Below are 21,709 nucleotides of genomic sequence, written 5' to 3' on the forward strand. Positions count from 1 at the left end.
GAAACATGCATCGCATTTTTATGCCTGCCCAACCCCTGCTTTTCCTAGCCTCCCCTTTAAGAAATTCTGCTCAGCATGCCACAATATCATTCACATTTGCTTGACACGATTTCATAGAATTGTAGAATGGTTTGTGTTGGAAGGGACTCTAAAGATCATCTAGTTCCAAGCTCCCTGCCATTTCAGATGCTTTAATTCCAATGTCCGTTGCTGAAGTAGCTCCTGCCCCAACAGTTCCAAGCCGTGTCCTGGATTCTACTGCAGAAATATTCTGAGTCTTATCAGGGACAATACTGAGAGGTTTCTCACTGTGAAATCCAAATATCAATGAGGAAGATGTTTCAAACTGAGATTCAATATGTATCAGCCCAGTCAAGGGGATACAATCACTAAAGATCACTAAAGCAACATTATTATTCATGTACCTAGGCTCTGCCTATGAACCGGAAAGGACAGACAGAAGTTTGAGAGCACAGCTGGGAAAAGGAAGAAATGGGTAAAGTTACTGGCACAGAGCTCAAGGGAGTTCTCTCCCTCTATGAAGTAGAAGTCAGAAGGGAAGACCAAGCCTAACAGCAGGCTATAGCAGCTTGCAACTGCATAAGTACAGAAGGATAATATAATTCCAGTGAACTAACTTGAAGGCTGATGTTAGCAGATGCTCATTTGTAAACTAAAGTTTATCACATCTGAAGCACTGCTTGTGAAAATATGATGTGTGCTTTTGCCTGATTTATACTGGATTATTAATTTTACCTGTGAAATCTGTTGTGTAAACTGTGTAAACTGTGTAAACTGTGTAAAATTCAAAAACATAACCAAGGTCTTAAATACACATATTTTGGAACACCAAATTGTATGGACTTAATTAGCATTGTGTCATGCTACCTGACAGCTTTTATTTAAACTAGTGCAAGTTTGTATTTAGGCAATTATTTTAGCTCAATGCCTCAAAGTATTTAAGCTTTTAAAGGCTTAAAATTAATACTTTACCTGAACATAACTGTGGATTAGGATCTCTATACTTCATGTATTATTGTTTTCTCTCACTTTAATATGTTTCCTCATGCCTTTCTTTTTCTCCTAGCTGCTCCCTAAGTTTTCCTTCCCTTCTGTTGAGTTCTAACCTTGTCCTCCCATGGGCCTTCCTACCTGAAATAATGGAGCAGAGTAACTTTAGCAAAGCTGATTAATATTATTTCCTGCCTTGGCAAGAAGTGAAGAAGGGAATACTCTTGCAAATATCACCTACTTAAGATGCTAAGCCAAAGAAATCTGTGTTACACTTGAGGCTATACGCTGCAAATGGTGTATCCCAAGAAAAGCTAAAGTTCTTTGTGGGGAGGAGGAAATTGCTGACTCTCAACAAAATTCTTTCCTAAAGATATTTAATCTGGGATATGGCTCCCGGCTGAGCTCAGTATCTTTTTAATGCAGGCTACAATTATAAAAGGTGCAGTTCTATGATTTCTGAACCCTTGCACCCCATTTCTGTCATGAAGTTATGCTCAGTTTTTTATTTTTGGGCAACTGTATCAAGTGAGGAATGACCTTAAAACTTCTTTAGGAAAGGAGTAAGTTGAGAAACTGTTAAATACTTCACAAATTGTTGCAGGCTGTGAATTATGTTTTTGTTTTTGCCAGATGCGTCATTAGAAAAACTGATTTCAAAATGTAGTAGATTTGCATGCCCTAAGTGTAGGAATTGGTTACACAAGAATATTTTATAAGGAAAAAGAGAAGCCTGGTAGGCCAGTTTTAATTAGAGGTGAATTTTATTCCAACAGTTGTGCTCTGAGATTTAAGACCAAAACAAAACAAAAAAGCCCTCAGTTCAGTAGAAACTAGAAAGTAAACTTCTAGTATGGGTTATTTACTTCATTCTCACTATGGAATATATTTTACTACAATACTGTAATGCAAAATATTTACTTTGACCATGGCATGGCAGATGTGAGGAAGAAGTTAATATAGCAAGTACTGTAAATAACACATACACTACCAAAAAGCAGAAAATAGACCATAGTAAGTCATGCATTCTGCAATGCCTGTGGTAATTTAATAGCATCCTGTATACTGGAACACAAGCTTGCCCTCAGAGCATAATATGTTGCCTCAATAGCAAATCAAATAAAGAGAATTATATGGAAACATTTAAAAAAGCCTCTGTTGTTTTTCAGAAACACTATTCATAGAATACAAGACCAAGAAACAACCTCAGTGCTATTTTTTGATAGGTTAAAATGATATTCTAGTCTGTTTTGCAACGAAAAGATGCTTTTCAAAATTTCAGAAAGTAAATAAAGAGGACCTGTACACATGAAATCATGGGGAAAGGTTAAGAAAAAGAGAATTTGGTCATCCACAGAAATTTCTGAATTTACAGCTGGGTTTTCATCAATGTTGAGAGAGAAACAGATTTCTTCCAGTTTCATGATAAAAAACATGATGAAGAAAAGAAAATTGAGGCTGGCATGTTAAAGACACCAGAGAATCCTCCTGGACCAACTCACTTTCTAAGTTTTGTTGTATGGAAGAATAGATTTATTAAGTATTTGCAATCATTACAACAAATATCCTAGCATTTCAGCCAAGTTAGGGAGAAAGGAGTTTGGGGTTGAAGGGCAGAGACCTAGTAAATGAAAGCTTTGACAAGGAATGTCAAAGAAAGGGAAAGACCAATTTATCCTTGAGTAGTGACATTGGTAATGTCTCACTTCCGCTAATCAGAGAGCGAGGCACTAAGCTTTGTTTTGCTTCATCTTGTTAGAATCAGAACAAAGGGCAAGTCCAACTGTGTTAGTTCAGCAAAATAAGGTGCATCAAATTTACTTTTCTTGCGTTATTTTTTTAATATTAAAATATTTTTATGAGCAAAGGTTTACACATTGTCTATTGAGCTAAGAATTAATTTTTACTTCAGTTACTGTTTTAGCATTCCAATAGACCACAATGATGTCATTAATGCATAAAAACTTAATTGATGGTGCAGTTACATTTTTTGTACAAAATGGACTTATACCAATCCTCTTTACCATTTAGGTGTACCTAAGCTTGACTGTTTTTGTCTCCCTCATCTCATAGTGATGGTGGGGGGTCACATCGGTAGTATTCTTAAGTCCTTAATGGGAAGACATTAATAGTAGGATATTGTTCCTGTTAAGCCTCGAGTCTTCTTGGGACTAATTTTGTTAGCTTTCTTATCCCAATCTCATTCTTCATCAGCTCTCAGCCAAGGTTTGAAAACTGCGCAACAGGCTCACTTAAGCAAAGGTCTGCTGTTGTGTCCACAGGGACAAGGGGGTCTGTCAGTCCTTCGCTGTCCATGAAGTTCACAGCAGAAAGCCCATCAACTTAGGTGGCTGCTGGCAAGCAATAAGCCGGCTACAAGCCTCGGCCAATGCAAACCCAGTTAATTCCTGACAACCTGTGCTGTCAGGCCAACATAAAGCTGTAGCCTTTTATTAGTGATTGCAAAAAGTCATATTCCAGTCCTAAAAGAGCCCAAATAATTCTTACTGGGCTACAATTTATGCCATATATAATTGATTAATGTATGAATCACCCTGTATGAAGATAAGAGAGCCATTAAAGACTAGCTGTTTGGAGGTGTTCCCCAAGGTGATATCACAATGGCTGTCATTCACCTTATCTCTGCAGTGCAGTGGGTGGGATACTCAGGAAGTCTGTCTCTTGTCTGTCTACAACTGACTTAGATTTTAAAAACAATGAAAGTAGCTCAATGTGCTTTGTTTTCTTTTCTGTTGCAAACACAGCTCCTCTTCAGTAACTTCATCTGCAACTCCTGTAGAGGGATGGACATAATGAATACAACAAACTAACTTGAAAAATGAAAAATAGTAATGAGAAGTAAAGTGTAAGGCTAATGAAGTAGGAAATCTGGCTTCATTAGTTCCAGGGTTCACAAGACTGTTTAATGTGTAGCACCTCAGGCTGGATAAAAGTTGCCCGGAGCCTTTCCTAGAATGGTTACAAAAATTAAGATCCTCAGTATGATTGAAAATCTCCTTCCTCTGATGATGCATCTCAAAGGGCTGCAGTGTGTAGAATCCAGTAAGTAAAAAACTCTGTCATAATAGGGCATCAATAACTCTTGTACTGGATTACTATATAAAAAATGTGATGCTTGTTTCACTAAATTATTTCAGTAGTTAAAAAAAAAACAAACCTCCAAATTAGTCCACCTCAACCAACAAAAATGGATACAATAGCTGCCAATCCAGTGGAACTGCAGCCCTTCACAAAGAGCACAAATTTCATTGAGCTCACTTCCTTCCTTCCAGCTGACAGCACATTATTACTCTTCCTTTTGGATGCCTGATTGAGAAAAAAATTCAGGATGTAGAGCAGTGGCATTAACAGTACCACCTAGCAGGAAGTCCACCGGCACTGCAGGATCGTGAAACATTTCTTTGCCTACCTAGTGGGAGTTTCAAGACCACTTCCAAGTATTAATCCCTTCAGATAAAGTTAACAGTCAGGTGAGAAACAGAAAGAGGCAACTAACCACAAAACAAAATGAAACTGATTGAAGCAATTCGTATCCTTACCCAATCTTTCATGTTTTAAACACTGCATTTGAAATGAGATGACCAGGACATGATCAGTGGACAGATCTCTCACATAGCCCAGGAATGGAGATGCTTGAATCATATGGAGAAAAGGCTGGAAAGTACTGTTTATTCCTCCTGAGCACAAAAAAGAAAGTGTAGTCAAGAGACAGAAGACTTGTTTGTTTTAAAGATGCATACACAAGGAAGTCTGATCTCCTGGCTATTTTTGTTCTGAAATGATAGTATTAGAACAACTTTTCCCCTTGCACTCTCCATCCCACCCATTCACCTCAGATCTTTTTGGAGTCAGAAGCTGTACTACTATCTAAATTCACAAAACACCATGTGTTGCTCTTTCCCTCTTCTTGGCTTATAGCCAACACTCTGATTATTTTGGACAAAGCCCTTCATTGCTCCTGAGAGAATAAATGATAATCACTGTTCAGTAGTCTCCTACTATTGAAGCTGTGTAAATTGGACCATCACACCATTCAAATGAAAATAAATTTTGCCAGTTCCCACTGATTATTCATTTCCACAGCAACTTCTCATCAGCAAGTTGTATCCACATGGTTATGAAAAGTGGGCTTAAATTTGGAATTTTATTAGTGTTTACTTAAAAATGCTAATGCGACTGCCAAAGACTATTGGAAAGGAAGTAATTCTCCTCCCAATATCTTTTAAAATCTGTTTCTATAGTAAGCAGATCATAAACCATAATTTAACCTCAGTGACTATTTAAAACAAGCTCAATTTAGTCAACCCTAAATTTCCAGCAGCAACAAAACAGAATTTGACCCCTTAATTAAGCCTGTGCTCAAAGTTTGATTCAGAAAAGGATCGGAGTAATGCAATAACACTGAAGCTGCCTACGAGGGTACTCAGCTGGAGACTCAGCTTGTCTGTACTCCAGTGAATTGATCAGTTGTTAAGTGATTTAGACAAGATTCTCACAGCCTAAGGAAAAAAAAAAAAAAGGAAACATCTGTTAAAGTTTCTACATAGCATAACTTTTGGTATAACAATCTGTATGATATAAGTAAAGAACTTGTCAGTTCTTTGTTTTGTCTATGTTAGTCCTTTGAGTCTGGTTTTCATGCTTAATATTATATCACCTCTTTTGCCAGCAACCACCAAAATTCCCTTCTGCTCACCAAGGAGGAGGATAATCAACCAGTTTCAAAAAGAGCTTTCTGTATATATTTCCATGAGTAAATTCCTTTTTTTTTTTTTTCCTCATAAAAACTTAGAACTTACTTATCCAGTGTTTTCAAAACCTAGGGAAATTCTGATGCAATAACTGGTGGGGCAACTGGCATGTCTGGAAAAGTGAATCCTTTTGAGAAGAATTCAGACAAGTGCTTGAAGGGGAAGTAAGTCAAGAAAGTGCTGTGTAAATCTGCAGCAGTTGCAGGAAAAGGAGAAAAGTCAGAAAGTAGTAGTAGAAAGTGGTTGATTTAAAATAACTGAAGGCCTTTAGAGCAGCATCATGAGTCAGAGTTCTTGGTTACCATGAGGATACTGGTAGCAAGAAAATATAAGGCAATTTGGTATTTGTTTAAAACTGTCAAATCTTCTCATCCAAATCAATCTAAATAGGTTCCACCAAGTCCCCAATCAACTACCACTCTTCAAAATGCATCTTCCTTGTCTAGAACAGTGAACTCTGAAACTTTTGCTGAGCACCAACTGATCTTCAACAAATAATGATCTTTCAAACTAGTGAATGCTCTAGATGCAAAGGATTCCAATACCTTGTAAAAACCAATAAATCACCTATACACTATTGTATTTACCACTAAAAGAAAGACGCATCCGGAAAAAAAAAATATGGAGTTACTTTTCTATTTGATATTAGAATAAAAAAAAAAGAAAAAATACAAAGCAATAAATCAACAAATTAAATCTAAAATAGGTAAAAATTAATTTAAATGCATGCAGAATAGGGTTATTAGATCTGGAAGTCCCTGTTTATAAGGAATAATAATCTTGCATTTTACAAAAGGAACAGTAGAACTGCCTAAGAGCAGTCAGAATTCCTCATGTGAATGTTATGAGGCACCTAAGAGCTGGTGCCTCAACATGTGTTTTCACTATGATTTTCTGTAGTTCTCATTCCTGATTTAAAATGGGGAGCTCCCTGGTAGTCCTGAAACACTGTCAGCACCTCAATCTCAAGTACACATCAAGGCAGAGTGTCAATTCTGTTGCAGAGCATAAATGGAGATAGGTGCAAATGGCAAATTATGGTTTGCTAAATAAGCAATGCCTGAATGCTCTCTAAAACGAAGACCTTACCATACTTCAAAAAATAATCTTCTTTAACCACTTCTATTGCTACAGCAGACTGAAAAGCAAATTAATACAATGCTGCCACTTCAGAAAATGGAAATGCTCCAACAGATTTAGCTGGATATTAACAATCAAAATACCAGAGCTCTTTTATTCATATATCTCACTTAAAGCCGTATTTCTCACCGAAAGCCTCATAATAATTCTGGGCAAAGGTTCCTACCCCTGTTTGCAAACAATTAAGACCAAACCACAAAAAATTAATATCAACCACAACAAAACAACAGACCTCCCCCTCCCACCCCAAAAACCCCCAAACACATAAAAAGGCAAAACCCCAACCAAAACCAAACCAAAGGACATCCCACAAATTTAAGAAAGCTTAATTAACACTTTGGAGAATCAAATTTGAAGGTGTTACATTCTGTAAGGATTTTTTAAGTTCTGACTAGTCTGTGGAGAAATAAGGCCTCTAATTATATTAGTGATGACGTTCCATGCTGCATATATGTGAACATTATTTCCTCAAACTCTACCCTTCAAACCTACTTGAGATTTTAAATCTGTGCGACTTGAATAACAGATCTTTGTTACAAGGTGCTATCAAAAGATTTATACTTTATTACATTTCCAGGAATTTTTCTTCTAAACTTTTCTTAATAACATTTTGCAGTATATTTCCTGAGAGAATTTATTTTATTCCAAGGTGGGAGCAAACACAATGTGCCGGCTAACATCACAAGTAGAAAATTCTGCTCCAGCCAGCAATCTGAAATGAGGCACGCTAAAGGTACACAGAGTTTGCACAGAAAATAAGTTGCCTTATGAGATCTCCTTACTTCTTTTTCATACAAATAGAGGTGGCTGCATAGAAAAACATATGCTAGAAAAGCCAGTTTTCCTTCATGTCATGCATCAGTAAAGAGATTTTTAGAAACCAAACAAACCATAGACCCAGAGCATATTATGAGAAACACCTTTACAGTGAGTGAGAAGCAGCTAAACTCATTAGTGTTGTCTTCCTACCTTTGAAATTTGTTCTTTGTTCCTCACAGCACAGACAACAGTTCATGAAATCTTCGCCAGTCTACAAAAGCTTGCCAGTTAAAGCCAACATGAAAATACTATGAAGAGAGGAACAGTTATCGTAATGACAGATGGACTGTACATAATAGATAGCAATTTACTTCTTCAAGGGTAATTACAAAAGTTGTTGGAAAATAATCAGGCCCTTATTCGCCATCCAGGAAGATAGAAGGCAGCTGTACAAATATCAATGTGCATTATGAAGTACAGCCAAAAATGAGAGCTGAGGATGAACTGGGCATCCTGGAAAAAGATGTCTAAATGCATCATTGCTTCCTGATGAAAGTACTCAAATGTGGTCACAAGAGTATTTGGAAAAGGATAGTCAGAGAGAAACTGGCTGTTTCAGTGGCTGGCTATTGACATGGATATACCAAGGGGTATTGCAGGTTTTTTTTTTTTTTTTCTGGGCTGTTTCAGTGTTTGCCCAAGTATCAAGAAAGATGAAATGGAGAGTAAGATTGTTCCATTGTCTGATGAGCTCAAGGTGCATGTAACTGCAACACACTAAGAGACTGGGACCAGAATTACAAAAAAAACCCCTGAGGCAATTACATGACAAGAAATATATGATATGGTTTTCCAGGAACAGTCAAATTTCAGCCATAAGACAGCACCTTATGTGCTTAACCATGGGGATAAAATGGGTATTAGAGTAGATTTTAAAGACATGAATCAATAGAGGTCCCCTCTTACGAATAAGAAGACGTGCAAATGAACGTGCCTATCAACATAGGGACATATTTTTACTCAGAAATTCAGATAGATGCTCTTGAGTGGAGGTTTTGGGGCAGTTTTGAGCATGTTTGTTAATAAAGATGGAAAACAGCTGGGCATAACAGAAGCCTAGGAAATATATCTGGACAAGAGGGGGTTGTAAAGACAAGAGAAAAGAATTAACACCGTAGAGTTAACACCATAACTGTTTAAATATGTAGCAGGCTGTAGAATAGAGGAGAAGCATGTCCTGTTTCTCCTTCTCCACAATGAATAGGACATGAATGAAGTTAAACTACAGCAAGTAAGATTTATAGTAGCTGTTAGGAGAACAGATAGTAATGGTTAAACAGCATAATACACTTCCAGGCAAGACTGGGGGTCCTTCATCAGTGGAAGTTTTTAAGAACAGTTATCTCACTGAGAATGGTTTATGTACAACTAATACAGCCTTGGGAGGTGACAGTTGTTATTTTCCTTGATTCTATTCTTCTTATGTGCACACACATACCATGCGTCCTATGCATATTTATGCTTGAAAAACTAATTAACTTCATCAAATTTGATCAAATTAATTTGATCACAATTCTCCTCTGCTCTTTCAAATCTTCCTGTACCCTGCTCACTTTTCATATCTCTTGGAACCTGTCGTGTTTTTAACTTCGTCTTCTTCATTCTCTACTCCCCTTTTCCTTCCTTTAAAGCTGTCATTTTTCTCCTCTGAAAATGTCAGCTACCAGAAAATTGCACAAAAATTAGAGACTGATAATTTTTGACCTGGAAGAATGAAGAGTAGGAACATAGTATTTGTCCAATTTGTTCTATCCTTCAAGTCACATTTTTTAATGTTCAGTGATTTTTTAAAAGTAATTTCCAACTGTGTATTCCTCACCTTTCCTTTTCTGTAGCAGTCAGGACAACTTTACTGCCCATCACTTCATGACAAGTCTGATCAGAGGCTGCTGCACCCCCACCTGGCAGCTCTCCTGCCAGACTAAACCCTTTTGGTTGCTCCACTTCTCTGTGCCTCTGCTGTAGCTTTGATCATCTTAGGCTTCTAATGCAGTCAGAAGAAACATAGAGGCATTTCCAAAGGACAAGTAAGCCTAGCTGTGACTCAGATCTGGCCTCTGGAAATACCTCTCTCCGCTGACTACAGAGGGCTTAAATTGTGAACTTGCCTCCAGGAAGTACCATACCCTGAAGAAAAGGACACTGATTTGCCCTCAGAAATCTTTCTTTCAAGACAGAAAGTTTTTCCCTGCGGCAGGGACACCCTCATGATGCCAGTTAGTTGGCATATGCTAGGTGCAACAGGGAGAAAAGGGACATTTAGGTTTCTAGAAAACATCTAGCCTTATTTACAGATTATATAACTCCTACAAATAACATATATACTGAAAAAGTATAGCCCCCTAATGAAGGCCTTCTAATCCGAAATTTGTCCTTACAGGTGAAAAGGCCCTGATGTGGGAGCTTGAGAACTGCTGAGAGAGAGCACTGCCTGGAAAATAGCAGGAACTAAATGGGGCTACTAGGCTTTGGAGGATGGAGCCCTGGAAAAAGCCCACAGTGATGCAAAATACTATGTTTTCAGTAGAGAGCAAGCACTTAATGAAATGGGAACATTTGATAGCCTAACGGACAGATAAATAAGACAGGCCACTATATATTACACAGGTTTCTGATGACATGATTAATCATGAGAGCACAGCTCATCTGGATAAGGACATTACTAGAATCTCTTTGTTTATGTCTTTGCAATTTATATGGTGTGCATTATAAAACAGGATTCTCAACAACACATACTACCAGGATTTTTTTTTGCTTCTTTTTTTTTTTTCCTTTTATTTTTGGCAGAGCTGTATCAAACAAAAAATTGCAACTGTCAAATTTTTTTCTCTACAAGAAGATGATCTTGTAGTTATTCAGATTCTTTTTCCTTGATGACTGACTTGAACAGTTTAGCTTTTTGGATGAAAAACATATATGTAATGTTAGAATTTCTCATTGTTGCCATGTTTCTTAATGACCCTTTTCATACCCAAGCAATAAATAATTCTTGGGGCTTTTTTTTTTCTCTCTGTTTGAAGAAAAACTGAAAGCACATTCAGCAGTATATTTTCGTTTCTCCTGAGGAACCTCATGTTCAGTCTACACTGGTATGAACATTTTCTGAAAATTTCTGATCTGCTGTTGCACTACCATTTGTGGTGACTGCAAAATAAGCATGGTAGTGTATTTTTATGACTATCACCTTTACTACTCTTAAGAGTAATTGAGGCAATAGGCTAATTTCAAATGACAGCAGCCCAAATGATCTGATTTTGTTAAAACTGTTTGCAATGTCTATGCAAACATATAACTATAAACAGTAAACTTGAGGCAGGAATTATTCAGTTGAACAGGAACTTTGAAATTTTATTTAAAAATTGTCTTTGAAATCACCTATAAAAATGAAATCCTAATTTTTAAGTCATAAAGTTTTCATGTCATCAATGAAAATTAGTTTGGCACAAAAAGACTTACAAATTAAACTATCAATAATTTTGACAGCTGATCTTTCTTCAAAGGAAATCTAAACCACTCTAATCTTCTCATCTTATTTCAACTATTGTTTCTGATCTGGTCATCAGTTTTCTTTTGAAGATGTTTGCCTCTATTTGTCATTTTTTCATGACAAATAACATAAATAAATAAATTTAAGAGCCAAGCCCAAGTTCCAACCTCTGGCAATGATTATATTTTATGTCCAGAAAAGAAAGCTCTCATGCCATTGAGTGTGACAGATGACACATTGTCTTTTCAAATATAGCTGGTCTCCCAGCAGAGGAGAATCTGCCCAGCTTTCCTACACAGTTATGTTCTTGCTAGGCATAATTGGGTCCATGAAATGGCAGTCTAGCAGCAGAGTTAATTCTTTTATTTTGTGTGTTTTTTTCTCGGCATTTACAGCAGCTTTGTTCTAAATGCCCACAGAACTGGGCTTTCATCAGAAAACACCCCAGCATCCCAAAGTTTTGAAACTAAAAAACAACAACAAAACCAACCAACCAACCAACCAACCAACAAAACCTGAAAGCAAAACAAAAAAAACCCAAAAAAACCAAAAAACACCAAACACACAAAAAAACCCAAACCCAAAAAACCCCCAACCAAACAACAAAAAACCCTCCTCCCCAAAAAACCAACCAAAAAAAAAACCCAGAAGAAAAAAATCTCTTGCAACCCACATTATTATCCCCAAAAGATATTAAGAACCACTATGCACCTGAGACTAAGATTTACGAAGTGGTAGTTGACGTTTACTGGGCATCACATCAGATTGCCTCTCTTTACATCCAGTGGAGAACTACTGCCCAAAACCTGCTGCATATTCTTAGGAAGTTTTGTGTTGGCATTTTGATATACTGTGCTTTGGAAACTGAGTCTACTAAAGACAAAGAGGGAGAGGGAGAGAAAGAGAGAGAGAGAGCTCATTTTATACACATGACACAAATATATAAATTCACATACTTACGTAACAAGATTCAAAGAAAGAAAGGTGAGCTGCTGATTTCATTCTAAGAGAGATGGATTTTGTGCTCTCTGATTACTCAAGAGCTAAAAATACAATGTTTACACACTGTTTTCAACACTCAGGTTCATGGGTAATTTTTTTCTTGTTTTATGACCTGCATTCATTAATGTATTTTGCAGCAGTTTTGATGCCAGTAATTACCTGGATCTTTGCATTTTGCAGCTGTCTTGTTCTTGCAGGGAACTCAAAAGAACATGGATATGATTAGAAATACTCATCTCTTACATTTTCAGTAGATCCTCTTCAGCTGTAGCATTCTCCAAATGTGCAAACACAAAATTCATGAATTGTGTATTGATATAAATTATTGAAATCACAAATGATTACAGTTGTACCATCCTCTGCTGCAATATTAATAAATGACACAGCGAGTGCAATGAGAATGTGCATTTCTCCACCACAAGTTCTCTGGTAAGGCAAGACCAATAAACTGTTCTTCCCTTTCCTATCTGTGTTTTTGTTGGCACTCTTTCCAAATTCCAATTAAAATGCATCATACCTGAACAGCTCTAAAAAAAATGCATGGTTTGAAAACACCCACTTCAGGTCACTCCTGCTTGAAATACTACCCAGGTTGTGCTTCGTTGTCTTTCAGATACTCTTGATAGTCACCAATCCCTGCTTGCTCTTTGCATTAAAAAACACACGAACAGGAACCTCACCACCGTTTGGAGAATCTTGGGAGACAGGCAAATGCCTGAATGGAATTTGCTGATGATTATTCCTCAGGGGCTGGATCTTCTGGGGATAGCAATAGTAGGCCAGCAGGAGAACAGTACTGTTGGAATTGTGCCACAGATAAGGGTTAGCAGGTCCTTAATTACCTGCACTTGAAAACCCAGCCAAGTTCTTGTGGAGTTTGTGGAGTTAGTTGTGTTTTATGTTACACTGTCAGGACCAGAAGATAATAATTTATTTTTTGCTGTGCCCAAAGTTAATGGGAAGCTGAAAGCTTTAAAGCTGTACATACGTGCCATGAGATGCTCATGCTGTATGTACAGGATGAGAGGGAGTACAGACTACAAACATTTTAGCTTCACCCTGTTTCTTTCACAATTCATGCTGTCTGGAGACACTGGACATGTTAAAGTGCAATTGTTCAGTTGGCCAGTGGGTAGTGGAGTCCATGTGGCTACGTGAGTTTTTCTCTGAAGTCGTACTAACCTCAGAAGAATGATAAAAATAACTGAAAGTGAGGGAGAATAAATGAGATGTGCAAAAAAATTAAAGGCAAAAGGGACAAAAATGTACTATAAAAATAATAATGACAAAAATAGAAAATGCATTCTCTACTGCTATGTCTAGCTTGTGTGTGTGTGCATCCATTCAAGGCAACTAATGCACTAAAGCTAGTCCAAGGGACAACACAAACTCACACTGTGAACCAAGCACAATGGGTTCAAGATGCTCAGTCAGCTCGTCTATCCCACACACCTACTTGCTTTACACTGCATTACCTGTTGAGGTAGACATAACTAGTGTTGAACTGACATTTTCTTGAAAACACCATTCTGTGGTGGTATGCTCAATGCAAATAAAGTTAGGAGTTTCCTTACTGGATAGCATTTTGGATATAAAATACTTGTCCAGAATATGATAAGTGTTTTTTCTGCCTCATGGAGCCACTCAAGATCAATCCTGTAGTCTGGTTATAGCCCCTGTGACTATATCCTATTTGTAAGTCCATCACCAGCCGGTTAATAGAGATTCAGCTTTTGGATTCCACATCTTTTTAATGCATTTCATCTAAGAATTTAAGCCCTTCAAGTCTGGCATCTGAACTGCATTCCCTTGTGTGTATCTGGGTACTGACAGATCTCCAGAAGAAACATCACATGGTCCAGCTACTTGGGACTTTTAAAGTTAGAGCAGAACTACTGAGGAAAAGAAAGTAATCACACCATTTATCTTTAAACCTAGATTTAGCTGCCCTCCATAGGCAATGGAGAAAAGTAGATAATTCTCTAAAGACCAATTCTGCTCAACTAAATTAGGCTTCTTTTCTGAATTACCCTCCGGAGAAATATTTGCTTTCCACTGACAACAGAGGGAGTCCAGGGAAAGCAGCTGACAATGTAAAATCACCACAGTCAAGTTGTGTGAATATCCCTCTGTGTCAGGGTTAAAGCCAGAACCATACACAGGACCACTGAAAAGTGACACATACATAGATGCCATCCTTTCCCTTTATTGCCCTGTCTCTATCAAAAGGTGTCTTTCTTTCCCGAAGCATCTCAAACCATCATACCTCTCCTCATTTCATCTGAGAATCCCCCTCTTTCTCTCTCCTCCCCCCCTCATCCTTTGTGTGATTGATGGGGGAGATTCACTGAAAGTCACTGTCTGACCACTTATCTCACCTTGCTCAAATTTTCTCAGCATGAAACTCTCAAGCACTAGCTCTTCCACTAAAAATAAGGATGCAGCACAATGGTTACACTTCCAGCTGGAAAAAAGACTTCAAGCGTGTTTTTTGCTCTCTGAAAAATGCCTGTCTTGAACTAAATTTACCAGCAAATCTGTACTGAATTTTCTTAGTTGTTTTCATTGAAAAATAAGAGGCACAAAACAAAAGCCTCTGCAAATTTTTCTACTGAAATGAACCTCTGATAATTTATTTGATGTGTCGCGCTTTTTTTTTTTTGCTTCCCTGGAAAATCTGAAAGTTTGGCTTCATAGCCAGCTGAAGCAATTTGCATGATGTGGTTCACAGGTCTAGCAAGTCACCAGTAAAAGACATTAATCAGCTTTCCATTCAAAACTGAGGCAGATATATAATAGGGCTTAAGAAAAAAATCTGATTTGTAAAAGAGTAAAATATAGACAAAATATCATAAACACCCACCTGCATGAATAACAGTCAGAGAGAAAAAGTCGTATGTCTTGATGTGTTAGAACCACGATCTGTTAGACTGTAGTCTCAATACAGAAAGACAACTTTGCAGAAGTTAAAATTCAGGTTTAATAACTGTATCTCATGAAAAATGAAGTCAAGAATAACTTTGAAATTATTTCACTGCTTCTTATCCTTTGCCATTAGTCAAAAGTGGTGTCAAATATTACACAACAGACAGGAGTGACACAAATCCTATGAGTTTAAGGGCAAATTATTTCAGTATTTGAACAGTGTGGTTTGTAGTGAGGACTTTCAGCCCTTCCAGCAATCTGGCAAGGCTGGTTCAGCTTTTTATTTTCATCTCCAAAAATAAATAAATAGCATAAATTACCCTATGGAAAAGTTCATTTAATTGTATATACAACACTTGAGCTTTCCCTCATGAAACCTACTGTAGAACTTAGGATACTCTCGGCCCTTTCACTCAGTAGTCTAGATGTGCCAACATCTACTTGTAGTTCTGCAGGGACAAACTGCATGTTATAATCAGTACAAAGACCCCAATGGTAAGCACAGAAGTCTTACAGAAATCAGCATCCAAGAAATGCTACTTTCTTTTTGAGTTCCTCTGGGTATAGGTTATTACACTGCTCATAAAAATCTGTTTCTAATAGAAAGTTACAAGTGTAAATTCTGAACAGTAAAATTTAGGTAAAATCTGCATATCATTCTAGTTTCCTTGTGAAGTTTTTCAAAGTTGGTTCAGTACCAGATCTGGAAAATTTTTGGTGATGTTCAATAAACTCCTTTAATTTTATCCTTCCTTCCACAAAGTAAAATTTAGAACTAAATTCATTCTACATTTCTGCAGGGTTATAGCAGAGATAAATTTGGCCAATATGTATTCATTGCTCTGCTAAACACATTACAGTAGTTTTCTTGTGATATTGGAGGGAAGAGCAAAAAATAACTTGTTTTTCCAGTGTCCTCATCTACTTTTACAACAAATATAGTTGGTGAATGTAAATTAATGGTTATTACAGCATCTGCTCTGCATTTCACTTATTTTTATAGTGAAAGGCTGACTAGACTTTTTATTTTGATATTGCAATAGTAACACACCTGCTGGAGCCTGCTATATTGCTACTCTAGGGAAAGATGGTTAATTGCATTTTCTGCCTATTAAAAATAGAGGGATTTAGATTTACTATTGTTTTCCATAAAGTTTTTTAAACATCTTATCAAAGTTTTCCAAAAAAATAAACAACTCAGTCCTCCTTACTGCCCGCCAAGAAAAGCTCTGCCAAAACAAACTTATTGGAGAGTGAGTTCCATCTAATGAGTGTATTTTCTATGTAGAATAATAAACATTCCAACAATTACAGTTAAAAACAATAGCACTAGTTATGACTTTCTTACATGAACTAAAATGACACTTTAGAGGAGGACTAGAGCATTGACCAATGCAGTGTGAACTGTAAGACTTAAATCTAACTCACCAACTAGAATGTAATTTTACAGAGGTAAAACTGCAGGCTGTAACTACTGGCAAAATCAGAGGAAGGGTCCATGTCTCTTCATTTCAACAAACAATTGAAAAAAAAATTAGAGGCCAAAAAGTTGAATTTACAGTTGTTTAATGAGCAGAGTTTTTTGCATGTACTCACTATAAAAGCAGGTACTAAGAATGCTGTTGACTTGCTGGTGGGTGAGTGGCTAGTGGGTTGGCAAGAGAGTGGACTATTAGTAAGAATTGACAGGTGATCTAAAAGAAAAGGACCAGGTATTTTGCCCTCCTATGATGGAAGAGGCTAGGGAAAAAAAAAAAAAAAAGCAAACCTAAAAACAGAAGAAAGGCAAAAAGGAAGATACTAGAATTGGAGTCTTAGTCTTTGTTTACCTTAGAAATAGGTAATTTCTGTGGATGACACCGAAGGATCTGGTTAATGTGCCTTTTAGCAACCACCCAAAAGATTAAGAAACAGGTGTTAATGACATGAGAGTCCTGGAGGGGCAATGGCAAATGAAAAGCAGCAGTGATCAGGTGCCCACATTAGGAACAGCTGCTTGATGAGGACCATAAAAAAACCAAACAGAAAACCAAACAAAAACAAACAAACAAACAAACAAAACCCCCCAAAACCCCCCAGCCTGAAGTAGGGGGATGAATAATAAAAGAAAAAGAGCAAAATAAAATCAAAATCTGGAAATAAGGAGACAAAATCAAAGTCAGCTTTTATTGGCCAGTGTTGCAATTATCAGTAGAGCCATTACAAAACTCACAGTACTAACTGTTACAGCTTTGCACCATTTTCCCAGGTTCCTGGGTCTCCCTCCTCTTGCAGACTGCAGCAGTGGGTCCCTGTTCCAGCATGCCTCCTACCACCCAGTGTGAATTAGGAGCCTCATTTTACTGCCTCCACCTAGACAAGAGGGAGGGTGTTTATGTTCTGCATGTAGGAGACTGTTTTGAAATCCAAATTGAACTGCATAAAATTGACTTCCGTACAGTTTGAGGCAAGTGTTTCCTTCTACTAAAGTAATTGCATCGTGTTATCCATCTCAGAGTAACAGACCCACCAAGCATCTTGGGTACTTTGGACTAAATCGAGAGGAATAAAAATAACCAAACACAAGCACATTATAATCTTTTTCAGCATCTGAAGCATACAATTTGCATTCCAGTATATCTTCTAATGGCCATGTCCTGTAGTGTTTACCTGTATAATATGCTGTTTGCATTTATTCCTCTTATTGTTAATGCTAGCATGAGACATAATTCATTTTGTCAAAGTGTATGGAATTACATGGCTATAAACAGAAAGTAAATAGAGATGTAGGATTGAGTAAGAAAGTTTGTTTTCACAGTGAAACTAATATAAAACTAGTCTAGCTCCATTCATATTCATATTCAGGCACAATTCCCTCTTTAAATAAACCCACCCCAGAAGCAAGCCTATATCTTAAACTGTAAGTATTTGAAGTTGGCACTGTGGTATTTGTACAGTGCCAGAATAATGTAACTGCTGTTTTCAAAAACTTCTGTGGTAGGGATGAGTCCTATGAGTAAAAATAGTGAAATAAAGAAAAGAATAAACTGCATATGGATGAGAGGGAAAGAAGAAAAAGTAATGAACATACAAGTCAGGCAACTAACAAGAAGGTTGAGGGCTCTTCAGGGATAGGAATGGTAAATGGCATCTCACTGTTTGTCTATAGTATCTTAGTGTAATACAAAGGCAAGTGCAAAATCTCTTAAGAGACTTGAGGGTGTTACAGTAATGCAAATAAGAACAGCTTCTAGTTCAGGGCTCTAACCATTAATGATGAGTTTTTTTTGGTAAATAAGCCTCTAACAATAAGTGTTATGTTAAAATAACTGTCCCACTAAATTACAAAAAGAAAAAAAAAAAGCTTTATCAGCAGAAGTAAAGACATTTTCAGATGCTTATAGTAGAATTGTATTGTAAAATACAGGTTAAAGAAATATGAAAGAAAAAAATCCTGGCTGATTCTTTTTGAAAGGCAGCCTACTACATTATAAAATATCTGAGGCATGACCAAAATAAGACACAAGAAATGTTTGGTGTCAAGGAAGTTTGCATAATAGAACAGTTACCACCAGGAACTATTTTGCAAAGTCTTCTTCTTCACCAATCCTGAGTATCTGACTTGTTTTATCAGTGCAACAATGCTGAATGCTTCAGGCTCTTTTACAGGGCCACCAGCATGTCCCCAAGGTCACTGTCCAAGGCAAACCCAGCAACTTCAGAGAAATAGTCTCCAAGGACAATGACCATTTTCTTGTTGAGGTGATGAGGATGAATTAAAGCATCTTCTCAAATACTGTTGTTCAAGCAAAGTTGATCTACTGAGAAATAATTGTGAAAATTGCAGTTGGAAGAGAATGTGTGATGCTATGAAGGAGACTAAGATACAGGAGTTGGAAATGCATGCAGAGTTCTGGCTCTCCTGGGAGTTCCAGCTACTGCTTTGTTTTGTTTCCATTCAGACATCTGTTAAATGGGTTTAATTTTTCCTACATACTTCACAGTAATGTTTAATTACTTGCTTAAAAAGTGACCACAGATTGTAAGGTACATTGTGCTAGAAAAGCATATTCCGTAACTGAAAATTTAGTCTATGGTTCTCCTGAGTTATCTTCTGTCCAGGACTTGCATTTCATTTACAAAAAGCTATATTTTTATGAGCAGTACCTGGAAGATGGAAAACATTTGGGTGTTTCAAGAAAATAAAGATTTCTGCTCTGTTAAGCTACATGGGAGTTGCAGCTTCCCAGGAATATTCCATCCATGAAGAGTCACAATCACAAAGAGGTGACACCTCATAGGAGATCCAGTATGAACTGGAAGTTTGTTTCAAAGGAAAGGCAGATCTTGGGGAACATCCACTTAAATTTCCAGACAAAATGTTTGGGGTGGTGGAACCTTGCTTATATTCCTTCAAGGTTAAAAAGCAAGATTTTATGCACAGACCACACATATAAACAAACCAGTTTTTGCTGTGTGCATGCTATATGTCAAATATATTTATATGTACATAAATACGGGCAATTGTGACAAAAAACCACAAAGAATTCAGGCAGTTACTTACATTAGATATAGAAATGATTAATACATCATGTAAAGAATAACTATGTCAGAATGTTTCTGCTGCCAAACTTCAGGCTGGTGGCCTTATACCTTAGAGTGGTGTCTTTGAATTAACTACCTCTGCAAGCTCCAGCAGGAGTCATCCTTCTAAAGACATAATCCTTATCTTAGGAAGTAAGAGATTATCAGTTGCATAAGAAAAGTCTAATCAGTCCAACCAAGGAAGCAATTAGCACCTTTTTTCTTCTCTGGTATATCAGGAACACAGTAATAATTGGAATTTTGCTAAAGTCAAGTTCTACTTGGTGTTCAGAAGTAGCAGAGCTGTGGTAGCCCTTTCTCTATCTACCTGGACTGAGTGTGGTGTAATATATTGTAAACAAATGGGAATAGATTTACCCAGTTTTTAGCTTCATTCAGGTTCTCTTTTCCCATTGCCTCTGCTGGGGCATGAAGCTGAGGAGCGTACTTTTCCTAAATCCCACTTTCTGACAATATCAACACTTCAGTCTTAAACTTTATGTGCCCCAAAAGTGATATGATGTTCAGACTTCTCAAACACTCAGGAATCCTACTGATTTTAAACAAACTGAGGGGAAAAAAAATTCAGATAAAAGTCTACTGGTTTAGTGCTTGGTTAATGCTTTAAATATGTAACTGCAAACTACCAGATTGGGTTGTTTGGCCTAAATAGCCTAAGACATGCTAAGATGAGCAATTAAACTGCCAAGGAGGCAGCTAAACTACAGCAAACACTAGGAAAAAAACCCCAACCATATGCTCAAGGTGCTTTGCTGGGGAAAGAGAGAGGCTCTGTTGTGCAGGCTGGGGCTGTGATCAAACATAGTACACCTGAAGTGTCTCACCATACCAAGGCTTAATCAAGAGATCTCAGTACAGCCTGAGCCCTTTAACTCCAGAAAAGCATGAAGTGTGAAGCTACTGTTGCAAAAAGAGGTGATTGCTGTTTTGAAATTAATAAACAGTTGCATTACCCAGTGAGGAATCAAGGTAGCAATAGAAGCACTGTTTTTCATCAACTCTGCGAGGCCAGGTCTGCATTTCTACACAGCACTCTGGTGCTGCCATTACATTTGTTTCTGTTATGCCAAGATTTATTTTGTAAGTCAAGTTGGTGCTGGTGGAAAAGAACTGGCTTCGACCCAAAATATGAAATAAATCAGAAAGAAACCAATGAGGGCAACTAAAGCGATAAAATACGGAACCAATATGTTCAGTGCAGACTGCTAGGAAAACCAAGTGTGCATTGTGTAGAGACAACAATTTGATAGTATGCATGTACCTGGAAAAGATTAGTTGTGAGTGCAGTTTATTCTCAGTCATGAACATGGACTCAGTCATGAAAAAAGAAAAACTGTAACTAGTTTCTCAATATCAGAGAGAGTAAATCCCTGTTTTCTATAGATTCATGGATAACCTTTTATGTGGACTCACTGTTAGTACAAAATCACACAATTATCTCATTTCTCCTCCTCAGACTCCTCTCACCACAAAATTTAAGGGACTTCATATTTATACAGGGTCTACTCAACCAAAAGAGTGCATCTGAAATTAGCAAATATTTAAAAAACTCATTTAAAAATAAACATATTTAAATATTTAAATTTAAATAAACACATTTAAAATAAAGAGGAAAATTACAGAGAACCACCTTACTAAACACAAGATTAACAATAAAAGTATATTTATAAATAGCAGATTTTTTTCAGTGATAAACCAGTCCTCTATTAACTAGCTAAATGGTGTCAGGGAAGAAAATGGATAATGGATTCTGGCATCTTCTTATGTCATCCTTGTATTATTACAGGAGGAATACCCAAGAATAGAAACTAAATGGTCCTGTCGATTCTGTTTACTTCTAACACTAGATCTCTGACACTTGGCAAGACACTTTTTGAGGAGGGTAAATTTTAAGGCCTGCAACCTTGAAATTGCAAGACCTGAGCTGTTCAGAGTATCTAACTTTGAAAGGAAAGTGCAAAACATAAAG

At 37.2% G+C, this 21,709-nt stretch overlaps 1 long non-coding RNA gene across 1 annotated transcript; it reads right to left on the reverse strand.

Annotated features, from left to right (window-relative positions):
- Positions 1–2,524: 2,524 nt before the first annotated feature.
- Positions 2,525–17,061, reverse strand: LOC136285183 (uncharacterized). Its single transcript, XR_010719375.1, has 3 exons — positions 16,986–17,061; positions 4,572–4,709; positions 2,525–3,805 (listed from the first exon to the last, which is right to left on the reverse strand). It is a non-coding gene; the product is annotated as an uncharacterized lncRNA (long non-coding RNA).
- Positions 17,062–21,709: the final 4,648 nt, after the last annotated feature.

The sequence above is a fragment of the Chamaea fasciata genome, unplaced genomic scaffold, assembly GCF_029207755.1.
Source record: "Chamaea fasciata isolate MVZ Bird 193981 ecotype frontalis unplaced genomic scaffold, bChaFas1.0.hap1 SCAF_1, whole genome shotgun sequence".
NCBI classification, from domain to species: Eukaryota; Metazoa; Chordata; class Aves; order Passeriformes; family Sylviidae; genus Chamaea; species Chamaea fasciata.